General features: G+C 46.1%; 1 pseudogene; it reads left to right on the top strand.

Moving 5' to 3' along the window:
- Positions 1-3,856: 3,856 nt before the first annotated feature.
- LOC124510523 (uncharacterized) lies at positions 3,857-3,972 on the top strand (annotated as a pseudogene).
- Positions 3,973-22,048: the final 18,076 nt, after the last annotated feature.

Genomic DNA, 22,048 nt, shown 5'->3' with positions numbered 1-22,048 from the left:
GTTAAGGGACTAGCCTATGTTGTAGGCGAGTACAATTAGATTACTAGAATTAGATTATTAGGTTGATAGAAGTCGATGATTAGCTATGATTATTCACGCCTTCTGGCTTCTGGAAGTGTGCTGCTAAAGAATCAGTTGGCAAGAATTATTTCAAAGAGTGGTAGTATCTTCAACTGGAAACTGGTTTAATCCTATAATCAATCTCGTTTTGAAACGTTTGCTTATGACTTAATGAAGGGACCTTTAAGATCAGTGTATGTAAGTCGCAGCGTGTCTGTGACTCACGTGGGAACCCTGGGTCAAGTGGATATTCCTGTATCTGACATGTAGGTGTCCTGATGTGGGTCTGCAGCGGGACTTAGGAAGTCCCATTTTTATGAAAACCCAACTGTCCTCAACTCTTACCTGATTTTCTGTAGACCAAGTTCTTACAATCCTCACCCTACTTTAGTGCTGATGTTCTCCTTAATGGTGGCTAAGGAAACACTGGAGTAACAGATCCCAGCTTTCTTTGAAACATGGAACTCACTAAATACGTATAGTGCAACATGGACGCACACAGTTTGGATGATGGGTTTATACTCATCCAAACACACGGAGGCGCCTCCAGCCCTCAGGGGGCCAGAGTCCCCCTTCTGGAGGCAGTGGAGGACCATCTGTGCCCTGACAGAGAGTAGAGCTCTGAAGCCACCAAACCTCTGACCCAAGCCTCCAGCAGTTGAGTTCACTGCTATGTCATTAACTACTCCTGAATTAATTTGCCAGGAAGGGGCAATGCTTGGGGTTTAAGAGTTGTTTACAAGTTGGGCAACAAACGCCATGTGCATGTGTGGGGGGGATGGGGGAAGAAATGAGAACGTATGCTTTGTAAGAATATTTGCTTCTTTTTTAAATCAATTAATGCCTTTCAATGAATCAACACATAAGAAGGAGGACCAAAATGCTAATAACATAAAGAGTATGGGAGCCGGTGGTATGGGTTTAAAAAATGTTTAAAGACAAGGTAAGGATGGGGCGCCTGGGTGGCTCAATCGGTTAAGCGTCCGACTTCAGCTCAGGTCGTGATCTCACAGTTTGTGAGCCCGAGCCCTGTGTCGGGCTCTGTGTTGACAGCTCAGAGCCTGGAGCCTGCTTGGGGTTCTGTGTCTTCCTCTCTCTCTGCCCCTTCCCCCCTCAAAAAAAAATAAACGTTAAAAAAAAAAAAAGACAAGGTAAGGATTAGTAATGGATGGGTAATTGCTACATTCTCGAAGGGCACAGGGAGATGCTGTGTGCCTACTGGTTTTTCTCTTTCTACCTCCCAGCCAAGCTTTGGAGGAAACCCTTTCCATGTGAACTGGAAAAGATGAATTTCAAGCTTCATTGAGAGCTCTAAAACCTTAAATCCTTCTTGAAAATAACCTGCCTCTCAGGAATTTTTGGTCCCCTCAAATTATAAAGCTTTTCCTTGGGCTGTGGAATGGCTGCATTATTAACTGTGATTACTTAAGTCTCTGAATAGAAGGATGTAATAAATCTGAAAGTATTTGTTCTGGTTTGTGACTAAGCAAAACTGTATAATATTAAATCAGATGTTGTTATAAACATATGAAATGGCACATTTTTTTCCAACTTGGGGCATTGTGGTACAAAGCTTCTGAGAACCTAAAAAAAAAAAAAAAAGAAAGAAATGTTTTTACATTCTTGGGTACTGAGACTGGTTTTTGCTGGGTTTTCTTCCTTCTGAGCATGAATGCTAAATACGAGTGCTTCTGTTTAGATCTCTGTGTTTTTCCAGTGAGTTAGCGAGGTTGAGTCGAGGTGTTCTTCCTTCTTTGCAAGCTCTTCTCTGGGGCGGAACCGGTGACCCAGATCGTGTGTGTGTGATCGTGTGAGTCTGTTTGTGTGTCCATGTGTGCCTGTCGGGTGGAGAAATGAATGCAGCCGAGTACCTTGGAATGTTCGGGTTGGAAGGGCTCTTAGGCACGAGCTAGATCACCAGCCTCCTCATTACCCAGGACATGTTTTCAAACTTAGGTTCAAATGCGTGTGGGAGAGAAAGCCATACGAATCTGGGGGTGGGGAGGAATTTTGAAATCCAAGGCCAGGTTTCTAGGTTAGGCTCGGTGGCCTCTAGCTTTGTTAGGGAACAAGAGGTGTGTCAGCTACATGACGAAACTGCAGCCGTCTCTGGGGGTCATCCTGGGCAATGACAGAGAATCGTGACCCTGGGGAAAGCTCCACGTTTGCCTCTGGACAGCGGTCATGCTGGCCTTCAGTTTCCACTGCAAAGTAGTGGTGCCCGTGTGTGGCATTCACCATCATGAGAAAAGAACCACAAAGAAGTCAACATATGGAGCGTTAAAAAGTGATCACGAGGGGCGCCTGGGTGGCTCAGTCGGTAACGCGTCTGACTTTGGCTCAGGTCATGATCTCACGGTCCGTGAGTTCGAGCCCCGCGTCGGGCTCCGTGCTGTCAGCACAGAGTCGTCTTCAGACCCTCTGTCTCCCTCTCTCTCTGCCCCTCCCCTGCTCGTGCTCTCTCTCTCTCTCTCTCTCAAAAATAAATAAACATTTAAAAAAGTTTTTCAGTTATTACAGTTTTTCTTGTGTTGGCACCTATGGGTAATTTTTCTATTATTTTTCACAATTAGGATAATACATTTACATTAAAAATAGAACTATAGCCTCAGAATACTTGTGTACTTAATAATCACCTTTTACAAAGATGATTTAGGATATTAATAGCGTTCTACAAATTATTTAGAGCTGCACTGGTAGCCATTAGGGGCTGTTGACATGTGGCTGGTCCAAACTGAGATACGTTGTACATGTAACGTACATACAGGATTTCAAAGACTTCGTAAAAATGAAGGAGTATAAGGTATCTCGGCAATCGTTCTTAAAATGATTACATGTTGAAGTGATAACAATTTGGATAAATTAGATTAAGTAAATTATTGGAATTCATTTCATCTGTTTTTTTCTTTATTTATTTATTTATTTATTTTTTCAACGTTTATTTATTTTTGGGACAGAGAGAGACAGAGCATGAACGGGGGAGGGGCAGAGAGAGAGGGAGACACAGAATCGGAAACAGGCTCCAGGCTCCGAGCCATCAGCCCAGAGCCCGACGCGGGGCTCGAACTCACGGACCGCGAGATCGTGACCTGGCTGAAGTCGGACGCTTAACCGACTGCGCCACCCAGGCGCCCCTGTTTTTTTCTTTTTTTAATTAAAAAAATTTATTTGTTTTATAAAATAAAATATTTTCTAATGTTTATTTGTTTTTGAGAGAGACTGAGTGCGAGTGGGGGAGGGGCAGAGAGAGAATCACAGAATCCGGAGCAGGCCTCAGGCTCCGAGCTGTCAGCACAGAGACCGATGTGGGTCTCGAACTCACAAACCTCGAGATTGTGACCTGAGCCACAGTCGGATGTTTAACTGAATGAACCATCCAGATGCCCCTAATTTTTTTTTTTGATGTTTACTTATTTTTGAGAGAGAGAGAGAGAGAGAGAGAGAGCATGAGCGGGGGAGGGGCAGAGAGAGAGACACACACACACAGAATCCAAAGCAGGCTCCAGGCTCTGAGCTGTCAGCACAGAGCCTGATGCGGGGCTTGAACTCACAGACTGCGAGATCATGACCTGAGCCGAAGTCGGACACCTTACCGACTGAGCCACCCAGGCGCCCCTCATCTGTTTCTTTTTAATGTGGCTACTAGAAAATCTATTTATTTACTTATTTATCCTTAAGTAATCTCTACGCCCAACTTGGGGCTTGAACTTACAGCCCTGAGATCGAGAGTTGAATGCTCTACCGAGGGAGCCAGCCAAGCTCCCTGCTACTAGGAAATTTAAAATGACATATGTAGATGTTGCATGGAGGAGAGAAGCTTAGCATCCCCTTTGACAAGGATAGAAGAGGGGGCCTGTGCAGCACACATATAGTTACTGCCACCTACTTGGTGGCATCTAAATGTGGTTTTGAGAAAAGGAGAGTGACCCCTGAGTGGGTACCAGGTATCTATCCTTTTGGGGTAACAAACATGTTCTGAATAAACAGTGGCGTTGGTTGCATAATAGTGTGAATGTCCTAAGTGTCACTAATGATAAATTTTATGCTCGGTGTATTTTACCAACATAAAAAATCGCATATGTGTCTCCCGTTACACTTCTGTTTTCAACGTTTGCTTCAGGCGGAGAGGTGGGGGTGTGGCTTTGCTGAAAACAGCGTCTCTAGAAATAGAGAAAAAGGTGGAGAGAGGCAAGGACGGGCTGACGTCTGGTGGGAGCGGTTGGAACGCTTTTCTTCCGGGGCCCCTATCTCCTCATACTGCCTTCCTCTTATCTCACTCCATGTCCCTCCCCACTTGGCCTTCTGCCCGCTGCGGGGGGTTTCTCCCTGAGATGACTCTTTCCCTAAAATTCCTCGCAGTTTATGTGGCGTTAAGGAGTTAGGAATCTTGATGGTTGGAAATAGAAGACAGCACCCAGCTCGGGCTCAGCCCCCGCCTCCCAGATATTGCTGATGAAGAGAAAAAATAAAATCTTTTCTGTGCACTTCTGGGATCCAGCTTCTTCAGAGGGAATCCCATGAGGCGAACTGAGTGTGGTGTTGGAAGCCGGGACAGTGGTTGAGGGGGGTGGGGGCTCGGGGTCGGGAGGGGGTGGGTGGTGGTGAGGTTGGGGCCTAATAAAGGGCTGTGGGACATACTCTGTTATGGGTCTGGTCGCTGATGATCTCAGTGTCTCCATTTTGTGAAACTCTGTGGGGCTTGGGGCTGGGGTACTTTTCCGAACGCCCCGAATGCACATCCATAAAAGGTTAAAAAGCCAACAACACATCACCCTGTGAGGTGCACGCTCTTTTGAGTGGAAAGCTGACAGCTCTGGAGAGGGTGAATGCATGTTTCGTGAACATGGCCACCAGGGACCTGGCTTGACAAGGGCCGTCGGCAGAGGCCCAGAAGAGGGGGCCTTTGGAGGTCCTTCCCCGGTCTAGAGACCTGTGAGTGACCTCAGAAAATTCACCTTGGTACTTTATCTCCTGTCTCTCCATCTGGGGCATCCACGCCCTCAGAGACCAGGGCGGAGGGGTGTCAAGGGTGAGGTGTCGCTGACCAAGACGTGGGCTGAGCTGTTGGTGTAGGTGAGAACTCTGAGGACGGTCGCGTTCGGAGGGACAGTCCCGGGGTGAGCGGGGCCCTGGCTGCAGTATCACCCACGGAAATCCTGGGTGGTGGTAAATCCCGCCCTCAGCCAAGTCTGGAGAAGAGATGCCGGGGAGCAGGGGGGGCCGGGAGTTCTAATGGGGGAGCTCGTTAGCCAGATAGCGGCTGGGGAGAGGCACCGGGGACGTGGGTTGGAGGAGAATAAGCGGAAGCGGGGAAGGAAAAATAAATAAATGAGATAAGCAGCTTCATCTGCTTTCTCCCTTATTACTCTTTGATTCTGTGCTGGGGACTGCAGTTCCCCCCCCCCGCTGCCCCCCCCCCCATCTCCTCTCCTGGAGAAAACAGCCTGGAGACTGATTTTGCAAACCAGGCCCAGCTCCTCCCTCCTTGCCCTGCACCCACCCCGCCGCAGTGAACTTCCCGGGCTGGACGGGCTTCCCAGAGCCACCCCCCTCCCCGGGGCAGGGGGTTCACAAACTCGGACCCCGGCCTCCCACCTCTGAAATGCAAAGAACACAAGGCTATACGCGCAGGGGGACTCCCTCCCCACTCTCCCCTGCACCAGGGACACCAAATGCTGGGGTCACCACGAGGTAGCCAGGTCAAGAGAGCTTAGTAACAAGGTCGTTGGCCTGTGGGGAGGTTTCCCTTGCGTTGGAGCACAGCCAAAAGTGGTCCGACTGGACCCCTGCTGAAGCGCTCACCTCCAGGGGTCCGCCTGCCTGCTGGAACAGAAGGCTCCAGGTCCCAACATCATCATCGTCCACTTTCCCTGGAAGAAACTCTGGCCCTCATGTGACAGGCAAGAGGGAACGGGCAAGTGGCCGGGAGAGCAGCCCGACCACGCTCCAGCTCTGGTTCCACTGAATGTGTGACCAGGGCTTTGCCGACCTCTGTGCAGACATCCATAGTAGAGGCATGATGTTGAGGGGAGGAACAGAGAGAGAAGGAGACGCGGAATCTGAAGCAGGCTCCAGGCTCCGAGCTGTCAGCACAGAGCCTGACGTAGGGCTCGAACTCGTGGACCGTGAGATCACGACCCGAGCTGAGGTCGACGCTTGACCAACTGAGCCACCCAGGCACCCCGAGACTCACTTCTTCTACAGCAACTGACGCCTTTAGAAGTTTTTCTATGTTGCTTATTTGGACCCAGGCCAACGGACTCCCCCTCTTCTATACCCGCCTCCTCAAGCACACGCCTCGGTTTGGAGATGAGATGGGCCAGGGAACATTTGAGAGGGGAAGGGAGGCCAGGGGCAGCCATGTTGAACACCCGTTTACTGCTTCGCTGCCCTCTGAGTGTTGTCCATAAGATTGTGAGGTCCTAGAGGTGAGGATGAGATCTTGAAGCCATTCACTACTTATGGAGAACCTACTATGGGTGAGGCACCATTAGTCATGAGCAAGACAGACACAGGCATTGCAGTCATTAATGGAGCTGGCGGTACAGTAAGGGAGCCTGGCATTAACCAACGAATGACACAGGTAATTAATTGCAAGTGTGATGGGTGCTCTGAAGGGGGAAATGCAGGGTGCCAAGAGGGTGTTTTAGTTGAGTCCTGAAGAATAATGGCCTCAGCCCAGGGAAGGGTGTGGCGGAGGTTAGGGTCAGACGTCGGGAAAAGCATTCCCAGCAAACAGTGCATATGTCCACATTCCTCCATGAGAAGGGCGTAACGCCATAGTCTGCCTCTCCCCATCCGACCCCCAGCCTCTCATCTCGACACCTCCGGAAGTCTGCGAATGTAGTTTCTTGACTGGACACAGAGAGGCTGTGCTTTATTATGAAACCATCCCAATTTGTCCACTTTCCTATTATCCACGTAAAACTTGCATGTTCCATGGGGCACCTGGGTGGCTCGGTCGGTTGAGCGTCTGATTTTGGCTCAGGTCATGATCTCACGGTCCGTGAGTTCGAGCCCCGCATCGGGCTCGGAGCCTGGAGCCCGCTTCGGATTCTGTGTCTCCCTCTCTCTCTGCCCCTCTCCTGCTTGTGCACGCGCTCTCTCTCTCTCTCTCTCTCTCAAAAGTAAGTAATAAACATTAAAAAAAACCACTAAACTTGCCTGTTCCTTTTTGCTGTCCCCTCTCAACCCCTTACATAAGTGACCAAAAGAGAAACCCAAAGAAAACACACACTCCCGGAGTTTATTATAGTTATTATGACCCAGACAGACTTGAAGACTAGAATTTAATGGAGTTTTTTCTCACATTCCCTGGGGGATTTGAAGGGCTTCCCCTGCCCCCCTCCCCCCCTCCCCCTGCCACTGGCCATTGAAGTGGACGATAAAAACACATTCCTTTCTTAAAAGAAAAGAAAAGACCTTCTGAATTCAGAGTTGGTTATCCTAAAAGCAGAGGACTTGTTCCATATTTTCGTCTCTGTGAACCTATCTCTTCCCTCTCCTCCCCTTTTGATGTATTTCTCTGGTGGGGTAATAAGCAAAAGAGAGAAGTTTGGTTTTAGTCTCGGCTCTTAACCTTGCCGTGTGACCCTGGCTAACCCACTTTTCCTGTCTCAGCCTCAGTTTCTTTTTTTTTTTTTTCCAACGTTTATTTATTTTTGGGACAGAGAGAGACAGAGCATGAACAGGGGAGGGGCAGAGAGAGAGGGAGACACAGAATCGGAAACAGGCTCCAGGCTCTGAGCCATCAGCCCAGAGCCCGACGCGGGGCTCGAACTCCCGGACCGCGAGATCGTGACCTGGCTGAAGTCGGACGCTTAACCGACTGCGCCACCCAGGCGCCCCTCAGCCTCAGTTTCTTCAAAGGCAAAACGTGAGGACCGATCACAGGACTCCGGTTTCTTTGGAGCGCTAACACTCCTCGTCTCTCCTGGGAGAACCTCAACAGAGAAGCAATTCAACCAGCAGCTCCCAGCCCCATCCTGAGAAGTCAGCATCGACTGAAAATCTCCTTTCTCAGGAGGGAAACTGGAGGCGAGGCCTTCCTTGTCCTCAAAGGTCACTTAGGCGGAGCCAATGTAAGTGTTAGCAAAGGGTGAGCTGCCCTCTCTCCAGCTTGCCTTGTCCCCACATCCACCTGTCTGCACTTCTACGGGCCTTTGGGACTCCAGAAATCTTTCCTTAGTTCCCCCAGCTATGCCTACTGTTCCCCACATGCATTTCCACCGTTGTGACCGTCCAGACCAAGATTGAAACACCTCCAGGATCCTCGTCGGTGACACAAATGAGAGAAGACGTCTGGGTGAGGCGCGCAAGTTCACCCAGTATGACAGGTAGGGACACAATCACCTCTGGGCCTGCGCTCCATTGAAAGGGATCTAAGTTCCACGTAGCTCGGACCAGGTGGCATCATTCTGGAATAAGCATGCACTGTTTGCCAGAGAGTCCGCTGGTCTTTCAAGAGAATCGATATGTATATCTTTTTTAATTTTATTTTTTATTTTTTAAAATTCACATCCAAATTAGCATATCGTGCAACAATGATTTCGGGAGTAGATTCCTTACTGCCTCTTATCCATTTAGCCCCTCCCCCCCTCCCACAACCCCTCCCGCAGCCCTCAGTGGGTTCTCCATATTTATGAGTAAGAGAATGGATATTTTTAAAAATTTTTTTTTTTTTTCAACGTTTATTTATTTTTGGGACAGAGAGAGACAGAGCATGAACGGGGGAGGGGCAGAGAGAGAGGGAGACACAGAATCGGAAACAGGCTCCAGGCTCTGAGCCATCAGCCCAGAGCCCCACGCGGGGCTCGAACCCACGGACTGCGAGATCGTGACCTGGCTGAAGTCGGACGCTTAACCGACTGCGCCACCCAGGCGCCCCGAGAATGGATATTTTTAAGTCAAATGTGGCTCAGTTTCTAAAAATCACGACGTGGGCCAAAGACAAAAGTCCGTGGATCAGATTTAACCTGTGGCTGCTGGTTTTGTTACCTATGCGTGTAGACACAGTATTTGGTCCTTTACACATTCTACCTGGTGTTTGCAAAACCTGTAATGCTTCTCTGTGCACTCATTCGTTTAATAAGTAGTTGCCACCGACCGTGAGCTGGTCCTGTGGAGGACGCCGGGGAGAGTAGGTGACTAAAATGCAACTCACTGGAAGTTTGGGACAGCAGTGCGAGCTGGAGGGGGGCCCAAGCTGGTCCACCGATTATTGCATATCATTCGGGGCTGTGAGCAAGGGAGGGTCTTCTTGTGTTCTACTCCGTCTCTCTCAGCCACCGCTTTAGAAACACTTCTGTCCTGGGGCGCCCGGGAGGCTCAGTCGGTTAAGCGTCTGACTTCGACTCCGGTCACGATATCGCGGTCTGTGGGTTCGAGCCCCGCACGGGCTCTGTGCTCTCATTGCAGAGCCCTACTTCAGATCTTCTGTCTTCCTCTCTCTCTCTCTGCCCCTCCCTTGCTCTCTCGCTCTCTCGAAAAATAAATAAATGAACATTAAAAAAAAAAGAAGAAAGAAACACTTGGGTCCAAAAACAAACAAACCAAATGCAAGGACCAGTTGCGTGGATCAGTTGGCTAAGAGTCTGAGTCTTGATTTCAGCTCAGGTCAGGATCTCACGGTTTGCGACTTCCAGCCCAATGTCGGGCTCTGAGCGGGCAGTGCAGAACCTGCTTGGGATTCTCTCTCCCTCTCACTCTGCCTCTCCTTTCCCTCCCACCCCACCCCCCCACTGCTCTCAAAATAAATATAAATACACTGTAAAACCAAACCAAAACAAATTAACAACAACAAAAAGGCAAATGTGAATTGTTTCGAATTAGGCTACTTTATTTCTACCTTTTACCCATCACCCCCATTGCCTTCCCCCAAATGTGAAGAAGCAAAACCACGGAAACAAATGAGAAAAAAAAAATTTATCTCTGAAAACCAAGGTCAGCATTCATTCAGGATGAGAAACCTAATTCCATTTAACAGGTGAGAGCTTTATTTCTTATTTTTAAAAAAGTGTTTTATTTATTTATTTTGAGAGAGAGAGGGAGAGAGAGAGAGAGAGAGAGAGAATCCCAAGCAGGCTTTCTGCTCTCAGCACAGAGCCTGATGCAGGGCTCAATCTCACCAACTGTGAGCTCATGGCCTGAGCCAAGATCAAGGGTCTGGATGCTCAACCAACCAAGCCACCCAGGCACCCCGAACAGATGGGAGCTTTAAAAGGCAGATTTTAGGGGCGCCTGGATGGCTCAGTTGGTGAAGCATCCAACTTCGGCACAGGTCAGGATCTCGCGGTTCGTGGGTTAGAGCCCCACGTCGGGCTCTGTGCGAAAGGTGCTTCGGATCCCCTTTCCTCCTGTCTTTCTGCCCCTCCCTCACTCACACGCTCTTTCTCCCTCAAAAATAAATAAACATTTAAAATAAAATAAAGGGCAGATTTAAACAATCATTATTGGTAGAAAAACCATCGGTGAGGAGTCGGATCACCCGGCTTCCAGTCTACCTCTGCAACTGTGAGATCTTAAGCGAAATGACTGACTCCATCGAGGCCTCAGTCTCCCCCCACCCCTGTAAAATGAGTTCTTTCTGACTTTCACCACCTGAGTGAGTCCTGGCAACCTGGTGGAAGGAAAACCTAAAGAAGGTATGTGGCCAAACCTACGCCTGCCTCCTTCTACAAGAGTGACCAGAGCTCTGCTCTGCACAGAACAGAACGAGGGAAGGTGCAGTGGAAATCTCATGCCCTCCCCTCTTCCTCAAGAACGGAGAGACCGATTAACGCATATTGAAGTGCAACATAAAACGCAGACTGGGGGCGCCTGGGTGACTCAGTTGGCTGAGCATCTGATTCTTGATTGCGGCTCAGGTCACGGTCCCAGGGTCAAGCCCTGAGTCAGGCTCTGAGCTGAGCGTGGAGCCTGCTTAGGATTCTCTCTCTTCCTCTGTCCCTCTCCCCCACTCTCTTTAAAATAAAATTAAAAAAAAAATAAAAGAACAAACAGACCACACCAGAGTCCAGATGAAGCTCTTAATAGCACTTTGATACTTGGTATATTTGTTTTTTTTTTAAAAAAAATTATGTTTATTTATTTTGACGGACAGGAAGGGAGAGACAAAGTGCAAGCAGGGGAGGGGCAGAGAGAGAAGGAGACACAGAATCCGAAGCAGGCTCCAGGCTCCGAGCTGTCAGCACAGAGCACCATGTGGGTCTTGAACTCACAAACCGTGAGATCATGACCTGAGCTGAAGTCAGACGCTTAATTGACTGAGCCACCCAGGCGCCCCTTGGCATATTTATTTGGATTTTATTAGTTTTTTTCAGGCTGAAGCTCTGCACCTCTCCATTCATCCAGGAGCATTCTCTAACTGGGGCTTTGGGGATATCCATCAAGAAAAAGAGAGCAGGGGAGCAACGGGAAGTTTGGATGAAGAACTGAGAAACGCTTCCTTGGGGGAAGGGGAAATCTGGTGCCATCAATAATGCCGAGTCTATAAAATCATTTTCCTCTGGGGTTAAGAGCTTGCTGCATGTGCTATATTTATCAGTCAGTGAATCTCATTAGCTGCCTTGTTGAGAATTTCCACTTCCTATAGCTGACTATGTTTGGCCCATGACCTGTCATATTTCTCCTATGGCTACTATGTTGAGTTGCAACTATGAGAACTCATTTACCGAAAACAAAGCACAAATCCCCAACCAAACAAAACGTGGTAAATAACAAGTTTCTTAAACACCTGAAAAGGGTTAAGTGTTAAGAAAGTTGCTAATGAGGCTTTCACACCTTTTAAAGAAATCTCTCACCATCAGGGGTTTTCTAAAGAAGGTGGAAATTAAACACATTGAGAGCTTCCGGTTCCACAAAAGATGGTCACCTAGCACAGGGTGCTGGCTTCCTCCCAGAGCCCAGTCTTGGAGAAGTCAGAGGGAGTTGATGGATCCTGGAGCTTAAGAGAAGAGTCTAGGGATCATGGTGAGGGTGGGATACAGGAATGGAATGCAGAGTGGAAGGGGGCAAGGACAGGACATGGCGATTACCTCTAGGCGTCAACTTGACTGGGCCATGGGGTGCCCAGACACTTGGTCAAATGCTGTCCTGTGTCTGGATGAGACTAATATCTGAATCTGTAGATGACTAGGGAAGATTACCCTCCCCATTGTGGATGAATCAAAGACTTGAATGAAACAAAAAAGTCTGAGTTAGAGGACATCCCTTCTGCCTTACTGCTGAGTGGGGACATCAGTGTTTTCTGGCCTTCAGACTTGAACTGAAATGTCGTTCTTCTCAGGTCTCGAGCCTGCCCACTTTTGGACTGAAGCTTACACCATTGGCTCTCCTGATTCTTAGGCCTTCAGACTTGGGCTAGATCACCACATTGGCTCTCCTGGATCCCTATCTTGTTGACTATAGGTCCTGGGACTTATTAAGCTCCATAATTGCAGGAGCCAATTCCTTATAATCTATCTACTGATCGATTGATCACCTATTCATTCTGTTTCCCTGGAGAACCCTGACTAAGGCACAATAGTTGTGCCAGGAGAGTACTTTCCAGTTGCATTTTTTTCTCTCCTTCATATTAACTTAGATGAATCACGTCCACCACATGGACCTTACAGAACAACTAAAAAAATTGTGTATCTCAAAGGCAGCAGAATATGATCCTAGCTTTTGCTTAGAAATGTTAGTGGAGGCTAGCTAGCCCCCTCTGAGTACTCCCTCACTAAAACATCCCTGCTGATGGTTTTGGGTTTGGTGATGACCACAGAGAAAGATCGTCTCTGAAAAAGAGCAGGTCCAGGGTAGAGGTTCTAGGCATTTTCTGAAGGGGTAGTTACATAGGTAATGATTATAGTGAAATTGTAGCATGGAGAGACTCCCCATCTCCCAACTCACTTGGATGTCATGAAGTCTAGGGCTTTTGGAGTGTCCACTGGATTTAAATTCAGAAGAAAAAAAAGGGAGATCTCCAAGGAATACAAACATCATGAAAAAAAGGCCAAAAACTGAACAACATATACTAGAGGAAGCAGAATTAATGAAAAGGGAAGAATGGGAATGTAAAATAAACTTAATAAATATCTTCAAAGCCTTAATGAAGAATATTAAAAACATGAAGCAGGAATAATAACTTATGAATATGAGCCATATTTCCGTTTGGCAATCCTGAATATGAAAATAATAACAGTTGAAATAAAGAACTCAGTGGTTGAAAGTACTCCTTTTTTCTCCTTAATTTCTTGAAAACATATGACTGTTTAAAGCAAAAATAATAGTACTCTATTATTATACTATTATACTATACTATTATACTATTATACTATATATACTATATATATACTATTATACTATTATATATACTATATATACTATATATATACTATTATACTATATATACTATATATATATACTATTATACTATTATACTATATACTATATATGTATAGTATACTATATATATATATAGTATACTATATATATATAGTATACTATATATATATATAATATTATACTATATACTATATATATATAGCATACTATATATATAGTATATAGTATAATAGTATACTACATACTATATACTACTATACTATAGTACTACTATACTATACTATTATACTATACTATACTACTATAATATATTATACTATTATACTATACTATTATAATAGTACTTATATTTTCATATTAACTCTAATATGAAAGGACAGATCAAAAAAACAAATGGGAGAAACAAAAAACAAAGAGCAAATGGTAGACCTGCATCCAACACATCAGTAATTAAATCAAATGTAAATGGACCAATTTCATAAGGAGAATTTGTGGGAATGGACTAAAAAAGCAAGACCAAACTACCTGCTGTCTATAAGAGAAGTACCTTAAATATAAGAACACAGATAGTTTGAAAGTAAAGAGCAGATGGTGATATACAATACAAACAATTCACATAAGAAAGTTTGAAGGACTGGAGCACCTGCATGGCTCAGTCGGTTGAGCTTCTGACTTCAGTTCAGGTCATGATCTCTCAGCTGGTGAGTTCGAGCCCTGCGTCAGGCTTGCTGCTGTCAGTGCAGAGCTTGCTTTGTATCCTCTGTCTCCCTCTCTCTGTCCCTCCCTCACTTGCTCTCTCTCAACAAGAAATAAACATTTAAAAAATAAAAATAAAAATAAAAAAGAGGAAGTTTGAGTGACCATATTAATATCAGGCACAATAGACTTCAAAGCAAGGCATAGTGTCAGAGATAAGAGAGGCATTTCATAATCACAAATGGCGAATTCATCAGGAAAACCTAACATTACCCAAAAGATGTGTGTGTGTGTGTGTGTGTGTGTGTGTGTGTGTGATAACAGACCTACAAAATACATTGAGCAAAAATCAATTGAACTAAAGGGAGAAATAAACAATCCCACAATCATAAAGATACTTTTACCTCTCAGAAGTTGATAGAACAACTATACAAAAAAATAATTAGGGATATGGAAGATCTGAATAATATTATCAACATATCTTGATCTAAATGATTTTATAGAACATTATAACTAACACCTGCAGATTTTGCATTCTTGTCACATGCACATGGAACATTTACTAAGATAGACTACATGCTGGGCTGTATAATTAGTCTGAATACATTTCAAAAGATTGAAATCTTACAGAGTGTGTTTTCTATAATTAGATTACAAATCATTATATAATGTATGTTACATATATACACATATATATAATTATATATATACACACATATATAATTACATGTATATATACACGCACTCACATATAATTACAGATAGATAGATAGATAGATCCTCAAAGGAAAGGCTGATTCCAGGGCTAGGGGAGGAAATTTCTTTTTATTTTTAAAATTTTTTTAATGTTTATTCATTTTTGAGAGACAGAATGTGAGTGGGGGAGGGGCAGAGAGAGAGGGAGACACAGAATCCGAAGCACGCTCCAGGCTCCCAGCTGTCAGCACAGAGCCCGATGCGGGCTTGAACCCATGAACCTCGAGATCATGACCTGAGCCAAAGTCAGATGCTTAACCGACTGAGCTACCCAGAGCCCTGAGGGCAGGAATTTCTAAGGTGAGTCCAGAGCATCTTGTTGTGCCAGAAAGTCAGGAAGCGTTCAACCAATAATTGGGATATGTCAAAATGATATTGAAGCTAGTTTGAAGTGGCTATCACTAACGACATCTGTGACAATTATATAATCAAAATAAGGAAAAACAGTAAAGGATTGAGCTCATTAAATACATGAGAATCTACCAATCCATAGTGATACGAATAAACAAATGAATAATAAATAAATGTGGGTAAAAAGCAAGCTCTTTCTTATGATGGAAGGCACAGTGGAATTAGAAAATAATGGGGGCGCCTGTGTGGCTCAGTTGGTTCAGTGTCTGTCTCTTGGTTTTGGCTCAGGTCATGATCTCACGGTTTGTGGGATCGAGCCCTGCATAAGGTTCTGCACCGACAGTGTGGAGCCTGCTTGGGATTCTCTCTCCCTACCTCTCTTTCTCTGCTCCCCCCCTTCTCTTTCTCTCTCTTTCTCTCAAAATAAATAAATAAACTTAAAAAAAAATCTTAAAAAAAAAAAAAGAAAATACTCAATGAACGCTAAAACTAATGACTGAAAGTTTGGAGAGGAACAGAATATTTACATGGTGTCAAAGGATCTTCAAATATATTCCTTATTATTCAGGAAGGAAAAATGTGCTCCTGTTATAGTGGCACATTCCTTATATCAAGAAACCTTAGACAAGCCCAGATTGAAGAACATTCTACAAAAGAACTGTTCTGCACTTTTCAAAATGTGAAGCTTGAGAAAAGGGCTGAAGAAATATTCCAAATAAAAGGAGATTAAAGAGGGGGTGCCTGGCTGGCTCGGTCAGTGGAGCATGGGACTTTTGATCTCGGGGTTGTGAGGCCGAGTCCCATATTGGGTGTAGAGATTACATTAAAAAAAGGAGATTAAGGAGACGCAAAATGCATGACCCTGGGACTGGGAAAGCATAATAACTTTATACCATTAGTGGACAGCTGATGAAATTTGAATATGCACCCTGAATTATGCACTCAGTAACTAATATCCTGATTTTGATAATAAAACTGTGATACCTATGAGCAAGTTCTTGCTCTTAAGGAAAAAGGCACTAAAAATATTTAGGGAAGGGGCGCCTGGGTGGCTCAGTCGGTTGAGCTTCTGACTTCGGCTCAGGTCATGATCTCATCGCGAGATCATGACCTGAGCTGAAGTCGGCCGCTCAACCAACTGAGCCACCCAGGCGCCCCTCAAAATTAGAAATTCTTAACAAAATCTACGGAGAAAGAGTTGATTGTTTAGTAGGAGTAATTGAAATAGTGGAGAGCTCAAGGCAATCTCTGTCCATTCTTTTTTTTTTTTTTAACATTTATTTATTTTTGAGAGAGAGAGAGAGAGAGAGAGAGCTGTCAGCACAGAGCCCCGACATGGGGCTCGAACTCAGGAAAGGCGAGATCACGACCTGAGCCGAAGTCAGACATTTAACCAGCTGAGCCACCCGGGCGCCCCTCATCTGTCCCTTCTTAAGGGAACAGATAAGTCTAAGATGCTATGTATACACAAACGGTGGAAGACAATGTGGCTGTCAGAATTAAAAATAGGTATACACAGGATGCGTGGGTGGCTCAGTTGGTTGAGCATCCAACTCTCCATCTCGCCTGGGGTCATGGTCTTAGGGTGGTGGGATCGCGTCCCGAGTCGGGCTCTGCACTGAGTGTGGAGCCTGCTTAGGATTCTCTTTCGCTGCCCCTCCTCCGCTCTCTCTCTTTCAAATTAAAAAAAAACAAAAAACCAACATGTGTAGATGTACAGCAACATGACTAGATTTTTATCATATACCGTCTCCTGATGAGAAACAGACTGAGGTCCGCGGTGAATGTGAGAATCAAACACACATGCACAGCGATAATACCGCGGTATTTACAAGTGCGCCCGGAATTAAGAACATAAATTGGATACCCTGGGGCCGGTGAGGAGAGGGAGATGGGAGTCGGGCTGGAGGAGTAGGGGGAGGAGGTCACACAGTAAAAGGTAACTAAGGGAGGGGACTTGCAAGCACTGATGATGAGGGTGTGACACGGCCGAGAGAGATGTTTAGTTTCAATACCTGCCACTGTGTCCAACCAACTATCACGACAACAGCAAAACAAAGCAGAGGGTTGATGGAAGAAAGGAGAGGAAGTGCCGAGATGCTTCTTAGACACAGTTTTGCTTTTTTTTAAGTTTTTATTTATTTTGAGAGAGAAAGAGAGTGTGTGAGCATACAGGGGAGAGGCAGAGAGAGAGAGAGATGGAGAGAACCCCAAGCAGGCTCCGTGCTGTTACGGCAGAGCCCAACAAGGGGTTCCGTTTCACAGAACCATGAGACCATGACCTGAGCCAAAATCAAGAGTCTGTCGCTTCACCGACTGAACCACCCAGGCGCCCCTAGACTCAGGTTTTTATTTGTTATTTCGTTCATACAACACATACTTACTGAGCACCAAGCACCTTGCCAGACGCTGGGTGAACGGTCTGGGTAAAGTAGGAACATTCTGGACCCTCGCTTTCCCGTCCAGGACACTAAGCCGGAGGAGTGAGCATTCATCATGCGCCGCCGGGGAAGGCCCAGGGTGGCACTGGAGAGGAAGGGGTCCGAAGAACCGCTTTTGGCTGAGTCTACACTATTCCTTCTGCTTCTGGGACTGCATCACAGGAACCAACTTTCTCGTTCCCTCTCAGTTTATGCTTCCTTGCCCTCTGCGATATTTCCTCTTAGTTCCTGGTGTCTATAATGAAGCATCAGTTTTGTTTTGATAAATTTGATTGTGAAACGAGCCCCACGTCTGTTAAGAGCGATCTATAGAATCGCGAGGCCGGAGTTGGGTCTAAAATCTCCTGGAGGGGTGCCTGAGGGGCTCCGTCGGTTAAGCGTCCGACTTTGGCTCAGGTCATGATCATGCAGTTTGTGGGTTCGAGTCCCGCGTGGGGCTCTGTGCTGACAGCTGGGAGCCTAGCACCTGCTTCAGATGCTGTGTCTCCCTCTCTCTCTGCCCCTCCCCCACTCCCACCCTGTCTCTCTTTCTCTCTCAAAAATAAATAAACATTAAAAGAATTTAAAATCCGATGAGCCTCACGCTTTTTGTACGTACCATTCGTCTGCCCCCGTTACTGTCCTTTACTCTAGGGTCTGGGGGACCCATCAGGCCCTTTCTGTGAGAATCTAGGCTCTTTTCATTCTCCTCACCCCTAACACTCCGTTACAATGAGTTAATACTTAAACAAAGATGTTCTAACATGAAGTCTGGAATGATTTATGTGCGACCTCCGACCCTTGGTTTCTCCCGATGCCCGCAGTGACGTCTAATCGGCACCATTGTCCGTGTTTCAGTAGAAGAGAAAAGAACTGAAGCCTGTTTACAAATCTTAGCATGAATTACTATAGCGTTTTGTCACTCATAGCGGCTCAGGATGCAACGAATGAGAATTACATTTTCCCACAGACGGTCTAGGATGCAAAACACATTGTTCATACTTTTGAAAAAAAAATGAAGGAATAATAAAAATAAGATATTGTGAGAGCTTTGAAGTGCTTCGGGGCACAATGGCAGGTTCCTTTGTTGAACAGCGGATTTTCCTAATGCCACTCAGCTAGATTCTTATCAAACACTTCTGAGCAGGAGACAATGAAAATGAGCCCGCGTGAATAAAAGAGCAGATGAGGAATGTGCTGTGATAAAGTCTGAAAGGAGGCGGGCAAGTGCCTGGGTCCTCATTGAAAACAAAGACCTGGAGGTGGGGAGAGACGCAGACTTTATCTTCAACTTTCTTTTTATAGCTCCGATGCAGAGCTGTTTTCCCTCGAAAATGAATGGAGTGCTGGGGAAAGCCGCGCGGCCTTGTTCCTTGGCCTTTTCCTTGTACCACACAGCCATTTGAATGAGTTATTTCTGAGTCACCCCACCGGGCAGGTCGTCATCAATATCCCCGCTTTAGAAGCAGAGCTTAAGCGATGCAGGGGTTGAGGAGTGACCCGGTAATGGGCCTTAAATATGTGCGGGTCATGTGGCTGAGGATGGGGAACAGCTGTCTTGGGTTCAGGGGAGAGGATGTGAGCAGAGCCTCAACAGGGAGGGAGGGATATGGAAGGAAAAGAGTTCTGGGTCTAGGGGGGGGTCACGTTCCCTGTGAAATCGAGAAGCTTGGGGCGACTGGGTGGCTCAGTCGGTGGATGAAGCATCTGGGTCTGGCCCAGGTCATGATCTCACGGTTGGTTTGTGGGTTCAAACCCCGCGTTGGGTTCCACACTGACAGGGTGGAGACTGCTTGGGATTCTCTCTCTTTTGCTCTCCCTCTGCACCCCCCCCCATTCTCTCTCTCTCTTTCTCTCTCAAAATAAATAAACTTAAAAAAGAAAAAGAAGTCTTCTGGGGGCAAAGATCTGTCTCCCATCTCTTGGCTTGTACCGCCACAGCGCTTACTAGATATCTATTCTCAGAAACAGATGCCCGATTGGTTAATTAATGAATGGTATGGACAACTACTTATGTAGGGATCTTTCAACCAAGACTAGAGATGCATTGTTCTTGGCCGACTTGATCTACTGAGATGAAGGACCAAATGATCTTACAAAGTCACTACTGTTTCTTGGGTTCCATAGTTAGCTCTTATCTCATCCTGGCCTCTTTACTTCAATTGAAAATTTGATCAAGTCAATACTTCTTGGTCTTGTGCTATGTGGAAGGCAATGGGCAAAGCTTTGCGTGCACTGCGGAAATGAATTAGTCATGACTCGCGCCCTCAAAAAAGGAAAAGGTGGGATGGGAGAGAAAGAGATGTACATAACTTACTATATTACACCTGTTTCAGAATATGAGAAGTGGTATCTTAGCAATCAATCAAGGTTCATGAGATCATGGAATAGGAAATGATGCACTCAAGTCTGGGAACTGGGAAAGGAGTGACAATAATAACAAACTAACGGGACTATGTGCCGGGCAAGTGCTAAGTGCTTTACTTGGGTTATTTTCTATATTTTGTTCACATATTTGTTTGTGTGTTTATTCATTTAGACAGAGCACGCGTGCACACGTGGAGAGGGGCCCAGCAGGGAGCCCGATGTGGGGCTTGATCCCACAACCCTAGGATCACAACCTGAGGCAAAATCAGGCGTCGGATGCTCTACAGACTGATCCCCCTAGGCCCCCCAGGATGATTTTCTTGAATGCTTACAATAACGAAATATAGTAAGTACTAACGCTGTTTTCATTTCGTTCATGATGATACGGAAGCAGAAAGTGAAGTAACTTACCAGCAGGCAGCAGAGGCGGAGTCAAAGCTGGTGGTCCCACAGAGCTCAAGCGACGTCTTGAAGAAAACGAACATATGTAGCACGTGTGGTAGTCCAGTCTCCGGGCCAGGTGTTCATACGGATAATTCGCGTGCTTCTTGTGATAACCCTGGAAATTATATTGTTGTCTCCATTTACAAGTCTGAGACTCAGTGAGATTAAATGAACTGACCGAGTTACCTGGCTAACAAATATCATTTAAAAAAATCTTTTTGGGGGTGCGTCGGTGGCTCAGTCGATTGGGCGTCCAACTTTGGCTCAGGTCATGATCTCGCGGTTCTTGGGTTTGAGCCCCGCCTCGGGCTCTGGGCTGACAGCTGAAAGCCTGGAACCTACTTTGGATTCTCCCTCTCTCTCTGCCCCTCACCCACTCGTACTCTGTCTCTGTCTTTGTCTCTCTCTCTCTCTCAAAAATAAATAAACATTAAGAATTTTTAAAAATCTTTTTTTAATGTTTATTCTTGAGAGAGAGAGAGCGTGAGCAAGAGAGGGGCAGGGAGAGAGGGAGACATAGAATTCAAATCAGGCTTCAGGCTCTGAGCTGTCAGCACAGAGCCCCACATGGGACTCAGACTCACAAACTGTGAGATCATGACCTGAGCTGAGGTCTGATGCTTACCTGACTGAGCCAGCCAGGCGCCCCTGAAGGGGCATTTAAACCCAGGAGGATATGGTCTCAATATATGTCATGTCCCCCAACTATCCGCAATGCTGACTGAAGAAAAAAAAAAGTGGCCACTGGTCCCTGAGGGCCTCAGGAGCTCCAGGAAGGCAGTCATGTGTCACTGAAAGTCATCGAGAGATCTCAGGCACGGACCCTGCAATGTCTTCTGCCCACCATCGATCGGTGTATCCCCATAGATGAACCGCCATTGATTTACCTACAGCAATGGCGGACGTCAGGTAGAGCTCTACCATTTCCAAACTGGCCAAGTTGTCCATGGGGCACTTGTATCAGTCACCTATCGCTGCATAACAAATGATCATAAACGTAGTGGCTTACAGAAACACCTATTACTATCTCACAGCTGCTGTTGGACATGGGTTAGCTGGGTCCTCTGCTCAGCGTCTCACAAAGCTACAGACAGAGCTATTGGGCTGTTGTGGTATCATCTGGACCTCAGCCTCCCCTTCCAAGTTCATTCAGACTGTTGGCAGAATTCAGTTCCTGGCAGTTGTAGGACTCCTTGACTCCTAGATGTTGCCCCTCTCCACGGGCAGTTGACGGCATAGCTTTCTGCTTCTTCAAGGCCAGGAGGAGAATATCTCTCTTCTGAGGAAGGACTGAGGTTTCCTTTGAAAAGGCTGTTCACTTGATAAGTCAGATCCACTTAAGACAATCTCCCTTTTGCTTGAGACTGACTGATTTGAGATCTCAATTGCATTTGCAAAATCTCTCCATCTTTACCTTAGAATTACCTTAATCACAAGAGTGAAACTCCACCCTGCTTACAGGGCCTGTCCACACTCAAGGGGAGGGGATTACATTGGACATGTCCACCCAGGAGTGGTATTTGGGGGCCATCTTAGGAGTCCGCCTGCCATGTGGAACTCGTTCCTGGTGCCTGTGGACGTGTTGGCCTCCTTCAGGTGAAAACAGGACCCCATCCCATCATGTAGGC

Source organism: Lynx rufus, unplaced genomic scaffold, assembly GCF_022079265.1.
Source record: "Lynx rufus isolate CCGP_SWC_20201006 ecotype Redwood Valley unplaced genomic scaffold, mLynRuf1.p SCAF_15, whole genome shotgun sequence".
Taxonomy (NCBI): Eukaryota; Metazoa; Chordata; class Mammalia; order Carnivora; family Felidae; genus Lynx; species Lynx rufus.
The sequence above is the reverse complement of the archived record's forward strand: the minus strand, read 5'-3'. Positions and strand labels throughout refer to the sequence as shown.